Raw genomic sequence first — 18,252 nt, forward strand, 5'->3', positions numbered from 1 at the left:
AGCAGTGCCATGCCAGGCATGCCGCGGGGAGCCTGGAGCTGCCGGGCCGTGGAACGTGTCTGCGAGCAGCAGCGATGCCAGCCTGCGGGGGAGCTGCCAGCGCACCGGCACCGAGCGCCGGGCGAAGGCCTGGAAACGGGCAAGTATTTCATGGAAGCCCCAGCAGGAAGAGAGGTCTGGCTGCCGGGCGGAATCCAGGAAAGGAGCTGCTCCAGGGGAAAGCGCGGAGGCGGCGGAGCGATGCTGGTTCCCAGCAGGGATGCGCGGGCCGGGGCAGCCGGGGCGCCAGAGCCCCCGCGGGGGCACGGGGGGAGCCGGGGCAGCGGGGAACAGGCCAGCGGGGCAGCAGGAGGCGGGCGGGCCGGGGCAGCGGGCAGCGGGCAGCGGGGAACAGGCCAGCGGGGCAGCAGGCGGCGGGCGGGCCGGGGCAGCGGGCAGCGGGGAACAGGCCAGCGGGGCAGCAGGAGGCGGGCGGGCCGGGGCAGCGGGCAGCGGGGAACAGGCCAGCGGGGCAGCAGGAGGCGGGCGGGCCGGGGCAGCGGGCAGCGGGGAACAGGCCAGCGGGGCAGCAGGAGGCGGGCGGGCCGGAGGCGGGCCCGGGCCCGGAGCGGGGCAGCGCCGAGGCGGCGGGCGGGGCGAGCGCAGGGGCGGTGCAGCCGCAGCCGCAGCCGCGGCGGGCGGAGCGCGGTGCGTGTGCGCGGCCCGGGCCCGGCTCATTACTCAGCGGCCGAGGCCGGAGGCGGTGGTCGGTGAGCGGGGCCGGGCCCGCAGCCCGGGGAGCGGCGGAGGGCGGAGGGCAGCGGGGCGCGGTGCCGGGCGGGAGCCGGGCGGAGCGGCGGGGCCGAGCCGGGCCGGGCCGGGCGGTTTTGTTTACGTTTGACGGGCGGGGAGGCGGCCGCGGCCGCTGTGCCCTTGCCCGGGGGCGGGCGGCGGTGCGCGGCGCTCCGGCCCGGAGCTGCCGTGCTGCCGGGGCTGGGGTCGGGAGCGTGCGCCGGGTAATGGCGGGGACTCTTTGTTGGTGTGGCAGGAGGGGCAGCGGGCTCGGGCGGCTCCTCCTCCCCCGGCCGCGGGGGCACCGGGCAGGCCGGGCTGTTCGCTCCGGCCGCGGGCAACCAGCCCTCTGGGGCGGGGTGGGGGGATCACCCCTCCCTGGGCAGCTGCGTGACCTTGCTCTTAAAAATGCCTCTTAAAGCAGAAGTACTGCTCTGGGATAATGGAACTGCTCTAGATGCAAGGGCTGGGGGTGACCGGCCGTGTCTTCCATTCTTTTGCCTTTTAATTCTTAAATTTCTTTCAAACGGAATGAACTGTCTCTGCAGAATTTCTTTAGCTTTTGATTTCTGTGTTGTTACATCCAGTTTTCCTTCCAAAGACTATTTCTTTATGCCTTTCTGCCTGGAGCAGCTCTGTCAGTGAAGTTTGACCTGAGCTCCTTTAATAAGCTACAAAACCAAATTCCTTGATTATTTGTTCCACTCCCCAGCTACAATGATGGTTTTGCACGTGTGGTGTGGTTTTGAATCTCACTGTTGTACAGAACATGCTTGCTGAAGGCTTTCAGGCAATTGTCAAATCCTCCACGCTCTGGCCTATCTGATAATACAAACACAAAGGGTGTTATGCTTGTTCGGGGATGGAAAGTATTACTTGCCCTAGGACATGTGCATGTAGAATTGTGCAAGCTTACTCCTTGCAGCTGGGTTTTACTTACAGGTGTGGAGACTTTACCAGTGATGGTGTTGCAGGTGATGTGAGACCTGGTCCCAGTTCTGGAGATGCCAACAAATGCAATTCCGGGGCAGAATAGTAACTGATGAGCTTCAGTACATGTCTGCGAATGTATCTGTGTGTTAGACAACTTGGAAATGGTTTAAACTCTAACATGAAATGAATCTGGGCCAAACTTATTTAAGGGTGCTGTCAAAGTGATTTCACTGGCTTACTTGAGTGTTTCTCATATATAATGAAGTTATTGATTCTTTAAATAGTAACCAATAAAAATGTTGAATTTCAAATAGTCGCCTGCTTTGATCGCAGTCTCTGGGCACAGCCATCTTCCCTTTTTCCCCCTACTTGATTTGAAGATTTGTAACACAGGCCAGTTTGACAGTAGCATGCATAACATGGGATGGCAGGGCAGGGACCAGACACATTGCAGGCTGCCTGCAGATGTTGATGGTTTTCAAGGCCAGCCGGGCAAAAGTGTGATAGGAGAAAAGAGAGAAGTATCTGCTAAACCAAAACTATTTCAGAGTTGCAGAGGATATACACTGGAACAAGGAATTTTGATGTCTTCCACTGCAAAAGTTCCCAAGGTTTTTGGACCACTAGCTTGCATAAGCATTCAGAGTAATCTTGTGGGTCACATCATGGAGACTTCTAAATCAGAAATATTAAGAAGGTGATCTAGGAGGGTTCCAGGTCCTGTAGTTTTTGGTCTGTGTGTGCTAGGCAGAAATAGAGTTTCCTTTTGTGTGTGGTTTTTGTATTTTTACTTTTAACCCTGCTCTTTAAGAATCAAGGTTCTTGATGGCTTATTAGGTGTGCAGCTGTAACCTTCTTTGCAGATGCTTTAGGTAGAATTGTTATGCAAACATTAAGGAATAAATGTTTCAAGATGGTAACAACTGAATTTATTTTCTGCCAGTTATTTACCTGAAATGGCTATTTACTGTATACATGTTTTGATTTCTTTTTCATCCTTTCTCACCTGCTTAAATTATTTGTATGCTTATCGTTTAATGGAAATTACATATTTGGCTCCTCATTTCTGAAGATTAATCCAGCATTTTATACAAATGCAAATGTCCTTCTTAATGGTCTACTGCAAAGTATGGTGTGCTGTTTCTTAACCTTCATTTCCCACCCTCCCAATACCTCCCTTTGGCAAAAGAAGTGCTCTGTATGTATAGAGTTTTACTGTATTTGTTATTTTCAATATATATAGTGTTTCATTTAGGAAATTACACCAATCTTGTTTTGAACCTGGTTTTTTTTTTTTTTTTTTTTTAAATAAATAAAGGCTAAATGTTTATTGCTGTAAATGCTTCCTTTAAAAAAAACCCCCTTAGTCTTTAATTCAAAACCTGCAGAAGCAGGTTTCCATTTATGTTAAGGAAAGATCTCTTGGCTTTTAAAAGCTCTTTAAAAATCCAGTTGAGGCTACTTATGTTGCTTATCTGCTGTGAAATTCACCAGAGTTTTGCCATGGCTTCTGAAATACTTTTTTAAGGTATTCTTGTGTGGGAAGAGATAAGGATCTTGATATACCAAGCTTATAATTAACAGCGACACATTTCTCCTTAACTTTAAATGATATTTTCTTTTAAAGTATTAAGGACTAATTCTTGATTCTTTTTCTGTTCAAACTGTTTGCCTGTAAGCTTGATACTAAAATTGTTGTTGCCCATACTGTCATTTTTATTGTTGGATAAATGCTGCTTGGTATGTGAACAGATGGGATGCTTATTAATCATTCTTAGCTGAATATTGCAGACTAATGGTAAAATGAGGACTGACAGAAAAATGTACTTCAGCTCAATGGTCAGTTGTGTTGCAAACAAAGCAAATGCTGTATATGAGCTCATTTGTGTGTACACTTAAACCAGAAGGGCAAACATTGATTCCACAGTGCCTACTGGACAGCCTGTTTGCTTTAATTACTGATTTTTGAGTATTAAAGAAAAAAAAAAAAACACAAGCACACAACTCTGACAACCTTCCTATACTTTATTGATGCTATACCAAGTATTTTTTGATACTATATCATATATAATATTATATATATATATATATTAAAACTGTGCAGGAAAATTTCTTACCACAGAATTTATTCTTCTATCAACTATGGTTAAAGTGTCCCATTCATTGTAGTCTGTATCCATTCAAACATTTAACTTTCCCCTCGTCTGCTGAACAAAAGCTGGAATGTCTCAAGTCTGGTGTTTTGATTTTGTGAAATAAAAAGGATGAGCAGTGGGTAACTTGTTTCCTCACTAGAATCTCAGAAGTCATGGAAATGCCCAGGTTTATGAAATGAAACTGACTCTCTTCAGCTGTTGGTTGCTGGCAGAAGAGGAGCTGGGGCTCTGCTGAGCACTGTTGGGCAGGGCCTGACCAGCAGGTACTGGAGGGAGCTGTTCCAGCTGTGAAAGTGCCCTGCAGAGCTGCTGGGATCACACACTGCTGCACTGTGTGAGACACAAGCAGGAATCCAGCTCTGGGTTCTGCAGGTGGGCAGGGCTCGAATACCTGAGGGTGCACAAGGGACTGGCTCTGCAGCCCCAGGAAGAGCAGGCTGAGGGAGAACATAATTGTTGCATTTAACCAGCTTTAAGCAAGGGGTTATAGAGGTGATGGAGCTACTTGCTCCTCTGAGTCAACAAAAGTGGAAATTTCAGTAGGTCATGAGGGAATGAATGTCTTGGTGTAGCAGTCACCCCTTATGGATCAAGAGCCCAGAAGGGCCAAGGAATTTTCATCCATAGAGACTTTAGACTCAACAAGGTCCAGAGCAGCCTGAGCAGAATACAGATTTGACGTTCCACTTGTTTTGTAGATGATCTACAGAGATAGCTTCCAAGCCATATTATAATTCTCCTGTGTATAGATTTTAAAACTTCTGTTTCCAAGTAGCTTGAGGAAGCTGGCAAAACAAAGGCACGGTGATTTAGGTAAACCAGGTTACTCAGAACTGTGTTAGAAGTTGTGAAAGGAAAAGATGATGTGATAAGCATCTTAGTTCAAGTCTGCTGGTGGCAATACAGATTTTTCTACCCTGCATTGAACTTTCCAGCTGACTAGGCCAGAAGTGCTTCCAGGCTAGTGTAAAGGCCAAAAAAAAAAAAATGCCTGTGATCACTGTGATGAGCTTAGAAACCCATCTCCAAAGAAGCAGCTGGCAGTCAACAGCCTGGTAGCAGCTGAAGTTAGTCCAGGTCTTGCTTTCTGTATTGGAGGAACAAGTTGGCAGCTGCTGCTGCAGGGCTTTGATCTGTCAGCTGGGTGATGGTTCCTTATGCTTAGCTGGAGTGTGGTCATCCCAGCAAGCAGCTCCATGGACCAAAGCACTCTGAATTCCAGCTGTCACAATAGCAGTCCATGACTGTAGAGGGGTGGCAGGACTAGTGGCAGCTGGAAGGATGAAAAGGGCCACGGTAGATCCATAAACCTCTCTCTAATGCTTGTGCTGCCTTGAGAAGATGTCCTATATCTCATTTGTTTCTGTACGTTCTTACATATTTCTCTATTTAGCAAAACCAACCAGAGGTCTTAGTGAAAGTGAGGTGAGCAGTACAGACAGTTACAACCCAGAGTAAGTGTTCTGTATCTTAAGAAAGCAGCTGTCCTGGTATGAACCTGTAGTATTTTAATTTATGAATACAGCTGCTCATGTGTGACTCTTGAGAGAATTGTGTAGGAAATCTGGTGTTAGGGATGGCACATCCTTGAGAATCCTAGATGTATTTTTAGTAGCTTTAACACCTAAGATGATGTTGGAATAAGCAGAATTCACAATGCTTACTCGCAATACCATCTAAAAATACACAGTTTTGAAGATGTAATCCTAATGTTAAGTTTTACTATGGAAACAGTAAAAGTGAATGCCATGGCTGACATGCCAACCTGCATAAATCTTGGTAAATTCTGGGTTGTTTAGTTTGTTTTGTATGGTGACAAACATGGTGGTCACCTTCATAGAAGAAAGAGTCGTAACATGATAACCTGAAAATGTTTATTAGCGAGTTGTGGACTAGGTTCACTTGTTTCATTTCATGCCAAGAAGTGAATACTCGGGAGACACACAGTAACAGGAAGGTCCTTGTGCATGGCTGTGGCTCATTTAATGAGCTGTGGAGCCTTCCAGCAGTGGGTGACTTTCATTTGCACAGTTGCAGCAGTGCAAAACTCAACCTTGTTGAACAATGGACAGGATTTCTTTTACTGTTTTTTTAAAAAGCATTACAAGGCTCTTGTGCTACTTAAGTGTCAAGATGGTGGAAGAAAAAAGACGGTTCAGTTTATAATAAGATTATATTGGACATAAAAAGGTTTTGTTAATGCTAGCATGGCATCGTCGGAAAATCAGAAAACCTTGATGTGCTGAGGGCTACTTTATCCTCACCCTATTGAATTTATTTGAAATTCTTTCTTAGTTTTCTTCAGAAAATTTCTCATCACAGCTCTTTGTAGCCATATCCACCAGTGCTAGTGTACAGTGCACAGCAGTGCCTCAGAAGGCTAATATTCTTATTTAAAGAGTGGAAATTCTCAAACTCTATTTATTTTTGAGAACTTCTGTCATATGGTAAGGAATATTTCTTTTTAATTTGGGTCAGCTGGCCTAATTGTGTGCCCTCCCAGGACCTTGCCCACTCCTAGCCCCTTGCTGGGGGAATATTGGAGAGCCAGCACTGGCACTGCCAGCTCTGCTCAGCAACAGCCAAAACTCTGGTGAGTTACCAACCCCTTTGTAGCTCCCAGTACAAAGCACAGCACTGAGGGCTGGTGTGGGGAAACGAGCTCTGGCTCAGCCAGGCCCAGTAGAAGCTGTTACACAGAGGTGTTCCATCATTCCTGACTGGCCAGCCTTGGCCAGCAGCAGGTCTGTCTTGGCACCAGCTGATGTTGCCTCTGCTGGGCATGGAGGAAGCTTCTGGCAGCTTCTCACAGGAGCCACCCTGGTAGTCCCCCTGCTACCAAGACCTGGCCATGCAAACCCATACACTGGGGCAGAGCATGAAGTGTAAGAGAAATGGGACAACAGAACAGACTATTGCTATTAGTAGTTGTTGGTGTAGTTCCCTACAAATTGCCCAGATAGTAGCTGCTTTATTTTGGAATGTGCTGCTTTCCTTCCCTCTCCACTCCCAAGAAATTATTGTGCAAAGTACTGTATTGTGTTTCAAGAGGTATCTCTGAAGGAATTCTTAGTGCTGAAGTTGTCATGTGTTGGAGTTTTTGTTCCATTCTAAAGCTCTTATTACAGAGGTATTTTATGCCAGATACTTAGACAGGATTTCATAGCACATTAATCTGCTTGTATTTCACAGATAAATGCTTGAATTAACAAAAGTAGCACACTCATAATTGGATTCTAAGTTTTTCGTAGCTGGGATTAAAAGTTAAAATTAATGTAGTTTTAAAACATTCTGTAAACTTTTTTCCCAGCTGTTACCCAAATCCTTCCTTCCTCTAATGTTCTATAGCTATTGTCCTCTTGATCGCTGATATTTAATTACTATTTTAGGTCACTTGGTATCTTTTGTTTGCAGTTGTCCTTTAAAACAATTAAAGAACCATTTAATTTTTTTTTTCCTGAAATATTTACCTTTTTTATGCTTTTTTTCCCCCTGCAAGAGAGGTTAAAGAACAAGCATTTCCTCCTACCATGAGAGTAATCCTGGAGTGGGATTTTCCTTCTAAATTTGTGCAATCTCATTGCAGGACTCTGAGTTATATTCACTGGCTTATTTTGCTGATGGTTTGCCTCTTTTTTTGCTTTTCCAGTGGTCATTGGATGTGCAGAGAGTTGCCATATGCAGGAAGCCTTTGTGGAATGGTGGGAATTAGCAGGCCCTTGGGTAGTCAGCTGAAACAGTGTTGTGCCCCATTAGTAATTTATTCTTGTTTATTTCAAGTTATAGGTGGTTAAGCTTTTTCAGGTACCTGAGGAAGATGAATGGGCCATGACACATGATTCTGCCAAAAGGGAGCTACATAAAGCAAGGTGGAATGGCATTCCCTAGAATGCAGTAGTTTCAGTCATGGTTCAGGCATGATTATGATTAAATGTGTATTCTGGGTCCAGCAGCAGGCACTCAGATTGCCTGCTTTAACTTCTGACAGTTAAATTGGATGCTTAAAATAGAACAGCTTGTTGCACTGTTGCTTTACTGACTTTTCACTGGTTTCAGATTTTAAGTGTTATTAAAAAAAAAATAATTGACAAATACTACCCTGCAATAAACCTGAACATTTTAAGCTTTTTTAAAACTGTGCACCTTGATTTTTCTCCCCATTTACCATCCTTTTCTATAATCTTCTATTTGAAAATGGATTAAGGAATTGGAAGATCCTTGTCTTATCCTATTATTTCTGAAAAGGAGAGTTTTGCTAAGAATAGTCTTTTAATCTGTTGTCATAACAGCTTCTTTGCCAAAATGTAGGGTAACACGAGTTTTCTTTTGTTGAAGCTATTGTAGTTTATGATTTCTGTGACAGAACTGACCTGGAAGACACTGTGGGTTGCTTCATGTATTGTGATAATAGAATTCATCATGGAACCAATCTGTAGTGAGCTTCATATGACATTACACTGAAGTAGCTGTAGAGATGCTCTCCTATCAAATGTAGTACAGCAGAGTTTGCAGAGTGATATTTTTTCTGTAGTTATAGCACTATTCATTCTGATAATGCTTGTCCTAGAAAAATGCTACCTAATAAATTTCTTCATGGTTAATTAAAATCACAGTTCAGGAGTCCATTAAAAAAATTCAAGAGGAAAGGTAGGATGAGAATCTTCATCATTAGAAATGCCAATTTACAGGCTGTTTAGTATTGCATGCTGCAGCCTGTCTGCCTCATTTACAGCCTCCTGGCATTTGAATCCAAAGCCTGTTTCAAAGGGAATGGAAGATACTTTTCTAAAAGAATCTCTGCTGATGTCTAATGACTTAATAAAACAAGAATATTTAAGAATAGAGGAACTCTGCAGTGCATTCCATTAAAAATACATAATTTTAATAGCAATAATTAATACTGTACAACCTCCTTTGTTAAACTTTGTGTCACATGTAGCCTTATCACAAAATACAGCCCCCTGTAAAACATGTAATGCAGAATACCATATTGCAGCAGAGTGGCACTGAAGTAAACTAGATTAGAAGTGATCTGTAACTTGGTAAGAATTAGTGAAGTGCTATTGACTGCAGGTGAGGGTTTTCCAGGGAGAGTGCCATGGTATTCCAGAGCAGCTGTGTTGTAGGAGTTGTAGGAGTTGATTGTGAGAAATGCTAGGAAGTTGTATGTGTTGCTGTCTTACTTGCTGCAGATTTGGATTACCAGGGCTGTGACTATCACCAAAATCAACTTGAAAGTCTCAGATAAAGTTTGGGTGAATCTTAAGCTTTGTAATTCTTAGTGCAGCTTTCAGGATTTAAGTGTTTATGTTGGTGTCTTTCTCTAGAGAGAGCTTCTTGTTTAGATTATGTACCTTTTGAGATACTGTATTTCAGAAGCTTGGAAATCTGGATAGCACGTGGTGAAGAAATGTGAGGTTTCATTTTTCTGTCACAACCTGGCAGACTCTCCTGCTTGTTCAGAGGAGATGGAGGTGGCTGAAGGAATGGTAGATAAGCAAGCACTAATTTTCATCTTTCATGGAGCTGATATCATGCATTCACTTATGGATCTTTCTTTCCTTGCCTTCAGCTACTCTAAGTCTCTGTATTTTGACTTATCTTCTCATTCTTTTGTTTTTTGAATCTTAATTTTGTTTAACCTCCCATGTGATCAAGTTAAAGCTGCTGGTGGCTGTAATGTGTATTTTACCTAATTGGCAGGCAAGCCCTAAACCAAAACTCTGGATAATTTATTCTATGACCAGCTGCTTTAGTCACAGTAGTAAAAAGAGATAAAACTGAGTAGCTCAAAGTGCCAGAAATGAATTTGTTATCTGACTGGTTTAGGTAATATATGTGTATAAGATAAACAGAAACATACAGACTGTGTGGCTTTTTAACTGTGCTTTATGGCAGTCTCTTTAACTGTCCTGTGCCATTAACAAGCAGTGCCTCTACTCTTCATGGATGACTATTCCATGCATTTTTATAGTATGTTTTGTAGTAGAAGGGCTGTAATTTATGACTAATGGCATTATGGGACAGTGTCGTAGAGTGGAGAGAAATGTAGGTGCAAAAGGAAGAAAGTGGATTAAGTGAAATCCTTTCAATAGGAAGTTTACTGATAAAAAGCAAAAAATGTCTATTTTGAAAAGAGAATCACTGCAAAACTTAATTGTAAATAATTTACTGTGGGTGCATTTGTTACTTGGTTCTTCATTATCCTGCTTGTGCAAGGTGCATGATATGCTTTATGTGACTGAAGAATTCACTTCTCAGATGAATTGAATTTGATATTAAACAAAACTAATGTTTTAGTGGTACCATAAATGGTTGTTTTAATTAGGGTGTTTTGCAAGAGGTGTTTCACAGTATGAGAATTTGCTTTAGAAATGTGTGGTAATATTGTTTTGTATATAGAGGTTGCTCAGAAGCTGTGAATGCAGGTTCAGCAGTGGAAATTGATGCTGCTGACCCTTGTTCAGCAGGCAGGATGAGAAAATACTGGTGTGTTGTACTTGGTTTACATAAATGCTTGCTTTGGGCTTCTGAGGGAGATGTGATGTGGAAGTGCTGACTCTGCCTGTGCTCCACAGGGAGCAGTGTGTGAAATCCCTGGTGGAGCTTTGGTGGTTCTGTCTGTTCCAGCTGCCCCAGCAGTGCTAGGAAATGGCTCACCTGGAGCAGTGTTTAACAACAGGAGTTGTTTCTTGTGGTTTTCTGCATGTTTGCATGTGATCCTGTTTATAGACAGCATCAGTATTCTACTAGTTTCAGTCTTAATTTTATTGTTGCCAGTCCCAGGTCTTTCCTTAGATCTGAATCATTAGTAACTTCTGACACTGTACCAGACTGTTCAATGGTACTTGAGACAAGGAAGTGGAAATCTCATGTTCCAGTTGCCTAATACAAAAATCCCTGTCTCTAACTTCAGGTTTCCCTGATTTCAGGTTCAGCTGTTATTATTTTGGCACTGGTGACTGCACCTATGAGTTGCTATTTCAGGCTGACTAGTGCTTGAATGTAATTTGATGCAGGGAGTTCCAGCAATGGTGCAAAAAACATAATGTTGAAAATCAGCTGTTTGAGCTCATTCCTGATTTTGTTATTAACCTTTTATTGTGAGTTTTGAAACCATTTGGGATGAGGTTCCCAAAATAGTGGAGTCTTTAGTGGAAACATTTACTTTTGATTAGATGCTATAGTATTGATCAGGTAAGTCTGGCAGGGGAAGCACTGGAGAACATGCCAGCTTCAAGTTCCTGTCTGTGTGACTAACTCTGCAAATATAATCCATGGAGCATCCCTGCTTCAGTGACACCACAGAACATGTCTGTCCTCAGTGTCAGTGAAATTGGCCTTTTCAAGAGAGGCTGAATAACAGCATGAAAAGGGAAAACTCAAGGGGCTGCATTTGTCAGCAGCTGCTGCTGGGAGCTCTGCTTGGGAAATAAGTATGTTCCTCTTTCCTGGAGAGATTCTTGCCTGGCTGCCAGTAATAATTCCCCTCTCCTGTCCCTCCCTTCAAAGCAAACAAGGAAGCTCCCTGTGTTAGTGGTGGTTGGAGATCAGGCTGTTTACCTGTGCTCTACTGGCACAGCCCCTTCGTGGGCTAACTGAAGTGACTGAAAGAAGCAGCAGGTCAGTTTAATTAAGATGAAAAACCATGCATTTTTTGCATGGATAAAAAAGGGACTCTCTCTCATCTGGAAGATGGCTTTCAGCAGATACAAAATTTTATGGACTCATTTTGCCCCATTCCATTGTAGTTTATAAAGTACATGAATATTAAGGTGGGGAAGATTCAAAATGCAGGAAGCTTGCTAAATGTAATTTAGATAAAAAGGGAAAAGTTCCTGATTGTGTTTTCTATGAAGCAGTTTTCTCCTTTCCTGCCCCTTAAATTCTACTACAAAAATATAAAAGGTAAAAGTTCACCTATTTTTGTAAGAGGAAAAAATAGAGGGCTGAGCATGGCATCTGTTGAAGAATTTTTTTGATAAATTGAGTAGCTCTGGTGTTTCCCTAGAATATCCTCAGTTCATCCTCAGGGCACTTGGATTCTAATCTCCTGCATCATCTTCATTGTGTGTTTTACAGAAGGGGTTAAAAACCACCCAGATGTTCCTCTACTAATTCAGGCTCTGCTTTGTTGTTATTTTTGTCTTCATGTTCTCCTTGGTAAATTTTAAATATTTATTTCTGTTTTGATTCAGGTTCTGGAAAAACTCTTCAGTCACTACTAATCAGGCTGAAAACTCGTAAGACCTTGTGGCTCTTGAGGCCCTTTATGCTTTTTATATTCTTATATCTGGAGCTGAGCATGTCAAGAAAGCTCCCTCTAGGTAAGGTAATAGGATTACTTGTGTGTTCCATTCCAAACAGAACTGGTGTTTTGGGGAAAGGCATCAGTTGTGAAGATTGAAATCACATTGGCAGACACTGTTAACCTGTGCTGTTTCAGTGGTAGGGACCTCCTTGTTGTTAAAGGGCCTCCAGGTGACTTTTGAGATGCATAATTAAGTTCAGCCCATTGTAGTTGCCTTTAAATAAATGGTCTTTTATGGAAACTGTAATAAGGTGACTACTAGCCAAGAAATGACTGCTGGAATGGTGGTTTATTTCCCTATATGTCCTCCCCTTCTAGTAGACTCCTCAAATTACAGCAAGTGTCTAATAAGGTGAGATGGCAGATGCATATGAAGAAAACTATGTCTGGTGTCTGAGATGACAAGAAACAGTCATGGTGTGATCCAGCTGGAGCATGCTGTTAGTCACTGTAAGCTGCAACATTAAATTCTGGCAAAGGTTGCATTCGTATTAATGGATTTTGTCCATTGTTTATTATTTAGGACTCTGTGTAGTTGTTCCCTGTTAAGTTGTACTGAGGACAGAGTTAGATTAACACAGAGGGCTCTAAATCTCTGCAAGAGATTTATCAATCTGGCAATAATATTTGCCAAACCAATAAGTAATGCCTTGGTTTAAACAGCCCATATTATATTTTCTTGTTTCATTTGCTGTTGTGTACTCAGGAATATTTTGCTTTACAGCCAAATTTATTTTTCTATACCAAACCTTTCATCTTTTCTGAAATCACCAGCTTTAGTGGAGAAAGCCATCTGTTTATTGTTAAATACTCAACAGATTCTGGGTAATCAAGTAATTGGCTTTGAATTCTCCATATAAAAGTGACTATAAAAATGTAACAGTCCCAAAGTTAAAAAAAACATTAAATGTGCCTTAAGTTTCTTGTCTTTGAGCAAACTGGAGTGACACTACCCTTTTCTGTTTGAACTTAAAAGCAGTTGGCAAGTCATAACATAGAAATCTTAATGTGCCCTTGTTGTGTTTATGCAGCTTTCCCCAGCCTCAGTACTTCTTTTCTTGGTGAGCATTGAGATCTAGTGTTCACCTTTGATTTACTGCATCTGTAACTAGTGAAGTTTGACTTCTTGGTGAAGAAAAGATATGTTAAAATGTAGTTATTTTAAGAAATGCACCTGTGCTGTGCTTCAGACCTGAGCTATACAAGAATTACTCCAGTATTTTTGTGGTTTTGTTTAATAGTTGCAAGTAGAAAGTAGCTCCTGAGATCAGAGTAGACTTTCAATTTGTGCTGTGCCACTTGTCCTGGGTGGTGTGGGCAGGCAGTTCTGTGTGGTGCAGGTGTGCAGTGGCTGGGGGAGAGGCACTGCCATGGCCAGTGCACATCAGCTGGAGGCCTCATTAGACACACCTCAACATTAGGAGTGGTTCAGGCAACCCTCTGGAGGTTGTTCAGCTTAAAACCATCTGTGAAAGCATAATTTGAAAGCCATGCAAATCCCAGAGACATCAGTGAGAATATTCCATTTTAGACTTAGCTTCATGTTTGTAGAAGTCTTTGGCATTTGTAATGGTTTAGTAACATATTTCTGCAGTTTTCACCCAGCTAATGTTAGCTCCCTTTTCCAAATTTTCCAAATGCTCTATCTGCATTAATATTTAACAGAGCTGGAAGTATTGCAAAATACAACATTCAGTTTCGAGGGCAGCATGGACAAACAAAACATTAAAACCATAATTACATCTGAGACTAACTGAATAAGCTGTGAAGTTACCTTTAGAGACAATTCTTTTGTTTTCTAAATTTGAGCCTTTGAAGTAAGCATATGTGAAAGCTAGGCTGTGTTTGCACTATCCATTTAGCAGGTGTCCAGAAACCTTTAAACATGACAGCTGAAAATTAGGCAAGCATTCAAAAACACATGATGCATACCAATCAGCTGTGTGTGAACTGTATTTTCACAAAGAAATTAAATAAAATTCATTAATGCAAGAGCTTTATATACACTGTCCATTAGTTTTGCATTCAGTAGTGAACTAGCATGTACTTGAAGGACTGTTGGATGTTTCTAGTCAACCACAGATTCTTTCAGAACATTCATTTTCATAGTGTTAGATGCCTTCTAAATGGAGTTACTGAATCATCATTGCTAGGTAGCTTATGTTGTTATATTATGTTGATCATATTACTATTTAATGTGTTAATACATGTAATTGTTTTATTTTAAAATTGCCTCCTTCCATTTCTGCATCTCTTTGACTGTCATGATCTTCATCTTTTGTCAGTCCTACTGAGCAGCTCCTGTAGTAATCTTTCACTGTAGAACAGTTTTTCCAGCACACGTAGATGCATTGCTGTTAGTTGGTGTTTGTGTTGTACCTCAGACATGCCTTGCCCCAAAGACTGTTTGCTGGCTTAGCATCCAAAGTTTCTTCTAAGGCTATGTCTGCTTGATTCTTGTTTAGGATAGGATTGCTTTAGAAATCATGAACATGAAAACCAAGTGTGATTTAATGCAAAACTTGTATTTAATGATGATTGTTCCTATCTTTGGTTTCTCTCATTTCTTATGTTTTATTATATTCCATGGTACTGGGGTATGAAAGTACCTTCTCAGCTGTATCTCTTCCTGCAGTAGAAATAAGCTGAATATGCATAATTTCTTACATAGAGTAAGGGATTCTGCATTATAGCAGAGGATGAATCCTGAATTTTCATGTTGTGTTGTCTAATGAAGGTATAAACCAGCACTTAAGAGCAGTCTTAAAGACTGAGCTGTACAGAGCAAGTATTTCTCCACCCTTTGAGTTTGCAGTATTGTGGCTATTCTATTTCCATGTCCCGAGTAGCAAAATTATCACTGGGGCTCCATTTCTTTGTCTGAAAAGAAGAGATGTCTCTCAAATGTATGTTTGTTGTTGGTTTGTAATGCAACCTCTGAGGCTTTCCTGTTCATTGTCAATATTGTTAGTGATGAAAAGTGCAGAAGAGGTTGTAAAAAATTCTGTGCTCTTGTTTAAAGTGAGAGAGGCTTTCTTTCACAAGACCTGTTCCATTTCTGTTGCTCTGTGTGCCTGGAATGCATGCATTCAGGTCACTGCCTAGGCAAAGTAACCTTGTGCATAACTATGTTGTTTTCAAAGTGATCTCTGATTTCAAAAGCACTGTCTTGGTCTGCATTTGATGTGAAGGCTATCAGGTGTCATAGTCAAGAAAATACAGTTTCATAGTGGAGCTGTGCAGAAGGCAAATACCCATATGTCTTGGGGAAGCACATGGTTTTCCAATTACTTTCTAATTGTGGATACATAAACTTGTTATGCTTAATCAGGGGCCATGAGCTGAGCAAGTTTTTAATTACCTGCTGTTTCAGCTACACTTCTTGGGCTCCTAGTGCAGATGATTTTTGAAGGTAAAATTTGAGCTTCCCAAGTGCAGCCAGAATGACACAGTGAGGACAGGCCTGGTTACCATCTGTGCCATGAGCTCTGCGCAGCTCTGAACCTCGATGGAGCCACACGGTGCCAGCTCTGCTCCAAACAGTTCTGCTCATTGCACTCTGGAGTGTGCTCTTCTGGGTTAAAGGCCCCTGTAGAGCACTGACCAGTGCTGTCATATGTGTAAAAAGCATTACATGAAACAATCTGGAATGAGTAACAAACCATCTCTCTCTGCCTTCTAAAGAAATCTATTTATGCACTCTGCAAGGACAAATTTGCCAAATATATTTTCCACTGCAAGTTTTGAGCTATTTTTTTTTTGTTGGATTTTTTTTTGTTTGTTTGTTTGTTTTTTTGTTTTTGTTTTGATCTGGCCATTTCTAAGGTTTTTAACATACCTGCAGTAGGGCTTTTAAATTGAAAGCTGTACGAACAAAGAATTAGCTCCTCCCTTTCCCATGGTACCTTTCTATCACAAACACATCTGTTTCTCCAATCTATTTATGCTATACTGGGAAAAAAATTTAACATATACTGTCCATACATTGTCCTGTGTCTTGATTAATAAGTGATGTTTTCTATATAGAGACAAAATTTAGTGTTGAAGCACAGCATTATGCTGTCTTCCAGATATCTTGAACTCAGCAAGTTTATGAAGAACAGTCTTGTTGAGACATGCTTAAGGTACATGCCTTTCTTCAAGCAGAAGCAAATGGCAAATGTGTGCATATTTGGGTATGAACAATGCTATACATGGTTTCTTTACGGTTTGAAATATGCTTATTTTAAAGTTGGATGAAAAAAACCAAAGTTGTTCTTACTATTATTCACTTGTGGATGAGAAGGTGTCAGTGAAACAATTTATGAATGTCCATACTTTTTAAGGTTAGCCATGATACTTCCATAGATAAATTCTACTTGCATTTTCATGGAGCTCTATGTTCAATGCATCCATGATTGTTTTTATAACTGTATCAGGCTGTACAGAACTGAAGTGTGGAAATTGTTTGCCACCTGAAGTCTCCTGAGTTGCTCTTACTGAATTCAGAATAAAACTTACACCCAGCCTATCCCCTAGGGGATTTCACTCTGGATATAGTGTTACTTTCAATTCCTACATTTTTGTTGTGCTTCCTTGGGTAAATTGTACTTACAGCAATACAAAGAAGTAGTAAGCACACAGGAATATCTTAGAATTCAGTTTGAAATATCCTTGTCTTGACTGATTGCAGGCTGCCAGTAAAAGGTTGCCATGTAGTGTCATTTGCTTAGGCATGGTATTTTCAGGGAAAGGCACAATGGTTGATGTGTGAGAAGAAATTGAAGTTTTTTGTGGGATTCTTTCCATGCTGACAGTTGACACTATTCCAACGAGTTGACAGTTAATGGGACAAATGTATTATTCGTTTCCTCATTAATAATAGAAATCTGGAGTCTCCATCCTCCCTCTCTTTCCATATGTGTGCTTCTGCAGAATTGCTAGAAAATGGAACAAAATGTCAAATTTCAGACAGGGGAATTTATCTGATATAGCTTAATCACATTTTAATGAAGGACACGACACACATACATTGTGTAAGAATCTTGAAAGCCTGACAGTTTCTGAATTTAGACTTGCTTAATATTTAAAGATATTTGGATTTTTGGTGTTGTGGATCTTTGAAGCTAGGCTTCATAAGACTAGTCACCAGTAAATTAACAGATAGGAAAAAAATAAGTATTTGTCCTTCTTCTGTGAGCTGGGCAGGACCAGGCATTTGTGAGGATGCTTCATTGAGATGAAGAAAGGGGGATTACAGGTTCTGAGCTGAGTGGGAGCAAAGCACCAAATGGAAGCTTGGTTATAAAATGAGAGGCTGGCACTCTGCATGGCTGAGGGACAAAACTGTGTAGAAGTTATAAGACATTGAGGCAAGGGGTGCAGAGGAAATGGATATTAGGGCTGCCTCAGTCTGAGAAAGCTGTTACTAATGGCCAGATGGAAATCCAGAGGGTTGGAGGCAGGGGTAAGGCATATGTAATTTCTAAGACCTCTTTGCTGATCTGAGTGCATTACATCTGAGTGCTTTATTTACATGACACAATCACCACACAAAATCTGTAAGAAGAAATGACTTTCCTGAGAATTGTCTCCATGTCTTCTGAAGCACTGAATAAATCTGGTTTATGCTAGCAGAGAATGCATTTAAAATGAAGAGGGAGACTACCTCTTGCTCTTGTAGTACAGACTGATAATTTTTGATGAAGGCCAGATAGGTCTGCTGAAAAAGGATTGGTAATTTAACAGCAAGTGGAGATGCTTCTTCCTCTCTTTGGGATACCTCCCCCTCCTTCCTCATATTATTAGTAAAAATAAACATTGAGTTCATTTATATGCTACTGTATACTGAAATACAGTTATGAATTATAAAATGGTTAGTAAATACAAGTTTCTTTGTATATATTGGAAAGCATAGTTCACAGTTTTAAACGTATAGCAAATTACAAGGCTTCAAGTCAGTTTCAAATTTGAAATTAGAACCAAAATTTGCTTATAATACTACATATGGTGTGTATATAGAATCTGTTACTATAAAGGAATTATTTTCTCAGAGGACAGTATCTCTCAAGATCCTTTACTTAAACTATACTTGCTTTGTTT

At 41.4% G+C, this 18,252-nt stretch overlaps 1 protein-coding gene across 8 annotated transcripts in view; it reads left to right on the top strand.

Annotated features, from left to right (window-relative positions):
- The first annotated feature begins 634 nt into the window (after positions 1-634).
- Positions 635-18,252, top strand: part of MAPK8 (mitogen-activated protein kinase 8) — a 43,399-nt gene continuing 25,781 nt past the window's right edge. For 2 of the 8 annotated variants that reach the window (XM_056494617.1, XM_056494609.1), the window contains exons 1-2: positions 655-749; positions 12,059-12,187. The gene's annotated coding sequence lies outside the window, so the exon portion shown is untranslated. Of the gene's footprint in view, positions 750-12,058; positions 12,188-18,252 lie in introns of all 8 variants that reach the window. The other 6 variants (XM_056494616.1, XM_056494614.1, XM_056494611.1 and 3 more) reach the window with 5 other exon arrangements.

This window comes from Oenanthe melanoleuca, chromosome 6, assembly GCF_029582105.1.
Source record: "Oenanthe melanoleuca isolate GR-GAL-2019-014 chromosome 6, OMel1.0, whole genome shotgun sequence".
NCBI classification, from domain to species: Eukaryota; Metazoa; Chordata; class Aves; order Passeriformes; family Muscicapidae; genus Oenanthe; species Oenanthe melanoleuca.